At 57.1% G+C, this 8,265-nt stretch overlaps 1 protein-coding gene across 1 annotated transcript in view; it reads right to left on the reverse strand.

Moving 5' to 3' along the window:
- The window catches only part of SLC29A1 (solute carrier family 29 (equilibrative nucleoside transporter), member 1), a 35,321-nt gene that overhangs the window by 22,900 nt on the left and 4,156 nt on the right, over positions 1–8,265 (reverse strand). Inside the window, exon 2 of the mRNA XM_014951038.1 lies at positions 4,619–4,776. The gene's annotated coding sequence lies outside the window, so the exon portion shown is untranslated. The remainder of the gene's footprint in view (positions 1–4,618; positions 4,777–8,265) is intronic.

Raw genomic sequence — 8,265 nt, forward strand, 5'->3', positions numbered from 1 at the left:
CCTGCTCCGCGCTCTTCCCGCGCCGCGCCGCCCGGCCGGTGCCGCCCCCCCCACGCCGGGATTGCCCGCCCCTGGCTCCCCCCACTCCGCGCCTCCCCGCTTTCCACGCCCCGCAGCCGGCGGGGAAGCCCCCGGCCCCCGCAGCCCGGGGTCTGTGAGCAAACAGCCCCGGGGGAAGGAGAGCAAAGCCCCTCCTTACCCTGCGCCCACCTCCGGGGGTTGCACTAACACCCATATAACTGTTATAATATATATATATATACACACCCATGTGGATATATATACCCGTGTAACTGTTACAGCCCTAACGGGAGTTATACATTATATTACGGCTCTATATGGAGTATGAACTGGGCCCGTTTACTACATCCATCGCTTGTCCCCAGAGCCGCATCCTAATCTGGATGAAACCCCTCCCTCCTGGCAGTCACCACTTAATGGGTGTAAAAAAAATAAATAAATACATATAGAGATATATATGTATATCTCGGTTCATGCAGAGACCTGAGGACAGCATTTTGCACTGTGCATTCATGTTGCTGCTACCCAGGAGGGCAGGCGATGCGCAGCCCCCGCTGAAATTTCCCGATTCCCCTGTATCCAGAGGGTGTAAGTATCACGTGTATCCAGTATCCAAAGGGCAGGCGTGGACCCTTAAGCTGTTTTTCTTTCAGGCTGCTTGCCTCCAGGCTCCTATCTCTCCGGAAAAGATATCTACTCAGCTGTGATAAAAGCCTGTTGTTTTGCTTTAAAGTGCCAAGGTGCGGCAGGACTGCGGGGGTACTTTGTCCTGCAGCAAAGGGGAGTGCACCCGAATTCAACCTCATATCCGGGCGGTTAAACGGTTCTGCAGAAACCCTATGAATACAGCTCAGTGCTTCAAGGTGCTTCCGCCCAGAGCGCAGGGCCCTCCTGGCTCCCCCTCCCCGTTCACCTACACCATGCGGCACCAGGAAGTCCCTGAAGCAGCTTTGCCTGCAAAAGTGCTTGCTCCGTTAATAAACAGCCTTGGAATATTCTCGGCAGACAGCCGAAAATTCCAACTGGAAATTAAAACACCCCCGAATGCTCTGGCAGATTCCCATCTCTCTCAGCAAGAAGCTCCCTAACACACATCTCCCTGCAGAATCCAAACACCAAGCCTGCGTTTTAAAAACCTGCATAAGCAAAAAGCTTATATTTTTAAAACAGACCTGCATAAGCAAAAAGTCCCCAAAGCCAGAGAAAAAGCCAATGGGGACAGGTGTGAGACAGCTACCGGTGCTTCCTGAGATACATTGGATTGACACCCTCAGGAAGCTACTTCTTCACTGTCCTGCTCAGAAGCAGCCTCTGCTGCTGGATCTCGTGGTAGATATTTGTTGTGGTTATGGGTTTCTGGGGTCAGACAGTAGAGTGTGCTGAGAACATAAAGTGAGCAGCAGATAATGTTGTCAGATAGTAAGACAGGAGGCTCTTGCCTTAAATGTAAGATTCATATCAGATCAAATTAAATTTAAAAGCTCCTGTCTCCAATTAAGCTCCTGCTGCGTCTCCCAGGCAATGATGGATCCAGTCCCCCGGCCTGCCTTACTTCAGCCCACTCGCCCTAAGCTTTTCCCATTTGGAAGGTCTTCTTCTGGGTGAGCTGCAACACAGGCAAAACCTCTCCTCCTCTCCCTTCTCTCCTCTCCTCAAAAAAAAGCAAAATACAAGAGCAAGGTCACCTGCTTTGGGATGATTTATATCATCTCCTCTCTAGCTTTGAGACATGCCACGTTGTCACCTACGGAGCCCTACGAGCCTCCATGGCAGTCCCCCAGGACATCAATGCCACAGCACCTCAGGCCTTGTGTTTCCCCTCGAGATGTCCACACTTGCTGCTCAGCAGCATGAGCTAAAGTTTGAGCGTCGCCACAATTTTATTTTTCTATCTAAGCTCCAACTTTAGCACGGACTAAAAGATGTGGGAAATGATCCCCCAGGGACTCCCAAGCACAGGGTCCAGACCAGCAGTACCCAGCTGAACCACCACCATGCTTCCAGACACCAGGGCAAGGCTCTCAGCAGCATTAAAAGACTCAGATCCTGCTGGGAGGGGAAATGCCACAAAATTTACCTTTGAATGGATATTCCAAGAAGTCTCCACGTCAGGGCAGGGTGGGTATAGCCATTGCCTCACCCCAGGCTTTCAGCAGTGGGGTGTGTAGCACTTATCATCGCCAAAGTACAGTTTTAAGTGTTCTCTAATTCACAGCTCTGGTCCTGTGTGCACAGCCGCTCCCGAGCACTGGAATCAGCATCTCAGTAGAGCTGTCTCTCGGTGGAGACATGGGGTTTGAAATCCATTAGCACTGAAGAACATCGCAGCCACCAGTGACCGCAGGCAGACGGGAGGCCAGCAGATATACCCGAGGGGAGGCAAGGAGAAAGGCAGCATCCAGCTCCCCCGCACCATGTGGGCCTTTGGCTGCTTCTCTGTCTGCAGAACTGCGTGTCTACCCGTGACTGACTTGCAGGATGGGCTCTAATGACGCCTTCCTTCAGGCAAGCAGGAGACCCAGAGGGAGCAAGACACCATGGAGTGAGGAAGGCTAAGGCTGGGAGAGAGTGTCCATTAAGGCTGGTGCAGGACAGAAGAAATTTCACCTGCAGGTCTCATCTCAGGAGAGGCACTTCCACCACACGAGGAGCAGGTCCACCCTCGAGAGCCATACATGGTCCTTGGGCTGCGTGATGCAGCGCTGACATGTGGTCTCAGGGGGATGACACCTCCTCCATGAGGGAAAGCGACAAATCTCACGGCTGGTGACACCTCACTTACTGCCCCACAAACACAAGCCCTTGCTGAAGGGCCAAGCTGCCTTGCTTCATCTTGACGGGTCGCGTTGCCTTTGAAGAGCCCTCTGCTCCCAAGTGATTCTCATGTTCTCGTCTGCGTGAGTACAATAACAAGCCTCCCAGAAGAAGCAAGCAGCTACGGAAACGGTTCCTGCTCCAAACTGGAAACAGCTGGTGCTTTGCCCAGCACTGGTACTGGGCCCACCACTGTACGACACCGGTACGAGACACAGAGCTAGATGTTTCTCCCCTGTGTAATTCGGGGCAAGGAGAAGAAGCAGCCTCGAGCGGGGCCTGGGGGCTCGTTGCTCTTCCACCCTCTCCATCTCCGAAGCAGCAGCGTGGTGCCAAAATACACTGCTGCTGTTGGCAGCCTGCTACCTCCCCAGAGCAAAGGGAGAAGGCAGAGCTCTGCTTTCCCGGAGGAAGGCAGCCAGCAAAGCCTCTCTCTTGCATAAGGACACCCTTCCCAGGACATGCTGATGGGGCTCAAGCTGCCCAGCCCTTCCAGTTCTTCTGAAACCTCCAATGGGCACTGCGACACACTCACCTGAGACCCGAGTTGTACCCTCTGCTCAGAACCAGTGTGTAACGACAGGCAGAGCAATCAGGGAGAGCGCTCTCCCTGCAGAGACGCTCGCTGCCAAACCTTTCACAAAAGCTGCTTTTTTTTTTTTCCCCCTCTTGTAGCAATTCCCTGCTTCAACTAAAGCGACAAAATCCAAAAGTGGAAAGCAAACAAACAGCTGGTTTGGAAAGCACGAGCAGAAAGAAAGGGAGATTTATTCCAGGCTGTGGGCAATGCATCATACGAGCTGAAGGAATATTTTCCGTGCCTCTTGGGCAATATTTGAGTTCTAGGGCCTGAGGAGCCAGGCAGCGTTTGCAGGCACTTAGTGTCTCCAGCATCTTGGCACCCTCATGGAACGTTTTCCTCCAGAGATTTGCAAGCGCTTTGCAACTATACATTACTTACTTACTATACTTACTATATATTACTCACCCACCAGCCCTCCTCTACCATGAGATTTCCCTTTCCCTCTACTGTGCCTGTGCTAGGGGCAGGGGAAACTGAGGCACAGCGAGGCTGTCAGCAGGGCTGAGGTTGGGGAGCTGCAAACCATCCGGCTCCCCTTTCCATCACAAAACCACCCTTCCCTTTCCACCCGTGACTCACAGTGACAGCATTTCCATTCATTGGGTGCTGCCCACTCCATCCTGTAGGAAGGCATGGGCTGCTCGGCTCACAGAGCCTCTGCCCCACTCCACAGTGCCACGGAGCAGAGAAACAGAGAGCCAGTGTGCTTAAAAGTCCGAGCAGGCAAGCTGATTAGCAGCCATATCCAATTCTCTGCACGTGTGACAAGGCAGCGGAGCACAGGCGGGTTGGGAAAGAGGGAGAAGGGGCATTTTAATCAGTCACATGGAGGGAAACACAGAAGATGCTGGACCTCTGTCAAGTGCCAGCAGGTTATTAACCTATTAGCCAATGGAGAGGGGGAAAAAAAATCACTGCAGGCTCCTGGGAATCTGGTTATAATGAGACTGCAACGATCCTGGATGCTTTGATAATCAACAAAGCATCTCAGCCTCTTGCTGAGATCAGCAAATGGCTCAGGGACCGTTTTAGCTTTGCTGTTCCCTTGTTGTCCTGGCTGGGCAGGGTCCTGGCTGCAGACCCATTTCAGGGTGGGAGTTCTCTGGTCATTGCTCACAGGGCTCCCAATGGTGACGCCCCCCAGGACCTCTGTGCCCTGCGTTTCAGGGGAGGAGGTGGCAGGGTGGAGATGATGCTCACCTGATGACCTGGCTGGGACGAGGTGGGGAGTGTGTCTGTGACCACCTCCTGAGCTCTGCCCGTTGGCACAGGGATCCAGCCGGGCACGTCACCGCTCGCAGGGAGCCATGCGGATCCCCAGCACCCCGCCGTCCCTCTGCTTCCTTGTGCGAGCCGACCTGCCGGGATAAAGCCAGGTCACTGCCTGCGACTTCTTCACTAGAGGTCCCAGGGCAGCAGGACCTCGCTGCCAGCAGAGGAGCAGCCCTGGGCAAAAGCCTGCAAGGAGAGGCTGCTGACTGGCCCCCCCCCACGCTCAGCATCCCCCTGGCTGGTACCACTGAGACACAACGGGGTGACACTGCTGCTCGAAAGCTCATGTGTCCCTGGGAACAAACAGCCCGGAGACACGGCAGGGAAGGTCCTTGGCCCCAGCTGCCTCCAGCCTGGTGGCAGGGCCATGGGTGTTTTCCAGCTGGGCAAGCAGAAACAAACCCCATTGTGCGCCGGGCGGGCACAGCTCAGCAAGGGGTGCCCATGGGGCTCCCAGGGGGTGGTGGGATCCCAAGCTCCAGCCCCTCTCAGACAGCTAAAGCGGAGCACATGATGCTCCTGTGGGACTGAAGCATCTTTGGGATCGGGGTCACCTCCCAGCTGATAGGCTGGGGGAGACACAAACCCCTCTGCCCAAGCCACTGCTGAGGGTCTCCTGTCCAATCCACCTCCTGGGAAAGCCTTTCCGCAGCAATCCCTCTCTCCACCATCCCTGTCCCTCTGCCTTCCTCCCTGCATCCAGCACATCTTCCCTCCCTCTCTGCACCAGCTGCACCGATGCTGCCCTCTCCTCCACTCTGGCTGCCCGTTTGCTCTCTCTTACAAGTATTTACTGCCTAATGACACCAATTAGTTGCAGAATTGCTGGGTGGCTAGTTACTGAGTGACAGGTGTGCAGCCACTGGCCAAGGATGAAATATTAGCCCAGGAGCAGACAGTTTTCACCTGCCAGGGGCTGAGCCAAGACCTTGCTAAACTCGAGACCCACAGTGTGGTTTCCCATCTGTACTGGAAGAGCCAGAGTTAACCCCTGGTATGGCAGTGGGAAGGGAACGCCCTGCAGCATTCAGAAATGGCAGCCCCGGGGCATGGGCCACCCTGTCACCCTGTCATGGTTTCACCCCGGGTGTCCTTGGCAAAGGATGGAGCTGGCATGGGTGGAGAGAACCTCACTATGGTCGAGGTCATCCGGCCCATTGAAGCAGTGCTGAGGGCACATCCCACTCCTTGGCTGGCAGCACCAGCCTCCTGCGACGACGGAGCAGGGCCATTGAGGAGGGAGCCGGCTGGCACCCAGCCACCCGGCCGAAAATGCCACAGGGGAGCTGCAGGCAGCTGGGAACCAGGGGACCTGGCAGGAGGAAGGAGGGTGGCAGCCGCTGTGTGGTCCTGCTCCCCATCTCCCCCACCCCCACAAATTCTATCCACACTCTGTTGGAGCCAGGTGCCCAGAGGCTCCCTGGACATCCAAGCACCATGTAGAAGGCAGAATAAACCTTTCTGGAGGATGGCTGAATCCCAGACACAAGGGACAGCCTGAAGCCATGGCCCATGAGCCTTCCCCAGTTTCCTTGGTGGCAGTGGGCAGAGCTGTGCTCCAGATCTTGGGGAGCCCAGCCACTCAGACAGGCTCTGCAGCCACCAGCACCATGGGGACCATGGCACATGGCCACGTGCAGAGATGAGGGCTCCAAACTCAGTCCCAGGAGCTCTCACGGCCGTGCTGGCCCCAGTCTGTGCCTGGCCCAACAGTTTCTGGCTGGCGTGGAGGAATTCAGCTCTGTGCAAACGTCTGGCACGGCTGACTAAATCCTGTTTGGAGACTAAGCCCACCCTGTCATGCTTTCCCCCTTGGGCGAATCAGCTGTGGAGCTGTGGCTGAACGCTCCCAAACAGCCCCCAGGGAGGTCTCCAGGAGAGCCCTTTCCCACAGCTTCCAACAGTACCAGCCGTTCATCATTTCCCCTCCTTGCCAGTCATGCTTCCGTGGGTTCCCAAGCTGAAACGTGGGCCCCAGGCCACACAGCAGAGAGCAACCATGAGACATCAAAAGAAGGGCAGGCGGAACCCATGACCAGCAGCCTGGCCAGCGGGTATCACCCTCCCTGCCTCAGGCCCTTTGCAAAGCCGAACGGCCACCCCTGGGCAGAGGATGTGCTGGCACGTCTGGGCACAAGGTAATGTTCAGGCGAGGGAGATCCTGCACCCCTCACGAGTGGGGCTGGGGCACACTGCTGGCAGCCTAAAGTGCCCCCCCCTCACTCCTGCTGCTGGGGGGGGGTGGTGGGAAAGTTTGGTTCTCCCAGAGGGGAGCACCGGCTTCTGCCCCCTGACCGCCCTCGCTGCAAAGCTGTCTGACCCCGAGTGGGGCTTTGCCGTGGGCGCTGCTACAGACTGTGCTGGGGACCCCCCCCCCCGCTGGGAACCAGGGGACCTGGCAGGAGGAAGGAGGGTGGCAGCCGCTGTGTGGTCCTGCTCCCCATCTCCCCCACCCCCACAAATTCTATCCACACTCTGTTGGAGCCAGGTGCCCAGAGGCTCCCTGGACATCCAAGCACCATGTAGAAGGCAGAATAAACCTTTCTGGAGGATGGCTGAATCCCAGACACAAGGGACAGCCTGAAGCCATGGCCCATGAGCCTTCCCCAGTTTCCTTGGTGGCAGTGGGCAGAGCTGTGCTCCAGATCTTGGGGAGCCCAGCCACTCAGACAGGCTCTGCAGCCACCAGCACCATGGGGACCATGGCACATGGCCACGTGCAGAGATGAGGGCTCCAAACTCAGTCCCAGGAGCTCTCACGGCCGTGCTGGCCCCAGTCTGTGCCTGGCCCAACAGTTTCTGGCTGGCGTGGAGGAATTCAGCTCTGTGCAAACGTCTGGCACGGCTGACTAAATCCTGTTTGGAGACTAAGCCCACCCTGTCATGCTTTCCCCCTTGGGCGAATCAGCTGTGGAGCTGTGGCTGAACGCTCCCAAACAGCCCCCAGGGAGGTCTCCAGGAGAGCCCTTTCCCACAGCTTCCAACAGTACCAGCCGTTCATCATTTCCCCTCCTTGCCAGTCATGCTTCCGTGGGTTCCCAAGCTGAAACGTGGGCCCCAGGCCACACAGCAGAGAGCAACCATGAGACATCAAAAGAAGGGCAGGCGGAACCCATGACCAGCAGCCTGGCCAGCGGGTATCACCCTCCCTGCCTCAGGCCCTTTGCAAAGCCGAACGGCCACCCCTGGGCAGAGGATGTGCTGGCACGTCTGGGCACAAGGTAATGTTCAGGCGAGGGAGATCCTGCACCCCTCACGAGTGGGGCTGGGGCACACTGCTGGCAGCCTAAAGTGCCCCCCCCTCACTCCTGCTGCTGGGGGGGGGTGGTGGGAAAGTTTGGTTCTCCCAGAGGGGAGCACCGGCTTCTGCCCCCTGACCGCCCTCGCTGCAAAGCTGTCTGACCCCGAGTGGGGCTTTGCCGTGGGCGCTGCTACAGACTGTGCTGGGGACCCCCCCCCCCGGCGCAGCGGCAGAGCACCCACAAACTCATCGCCGGGAGGCGGGCGGGCGGGTGCCGCCCCCTGCTGGCGCACCCCGGCGCAGCATCCCCCCCCCGCATTGAGGCGGGCACGGG

The sequence above is a fragment of the Calidris pugnax genome, unplaced genomic scaffold (assembly GCF_001431845.1).
Source record: "Calidris pugnax isolate Ruff unplaced genomic scaffold, ASM143184v1 scaffold24, whole genome shotgun sequence".
In the NCBI taxonomy this organism is placed as follows: domain Eukaryota; kingdom Metazoa; phylum Chordata; class Aves; order Charadriiformes; family Scolopacidae; genus Calidris; species Calidris pugnax.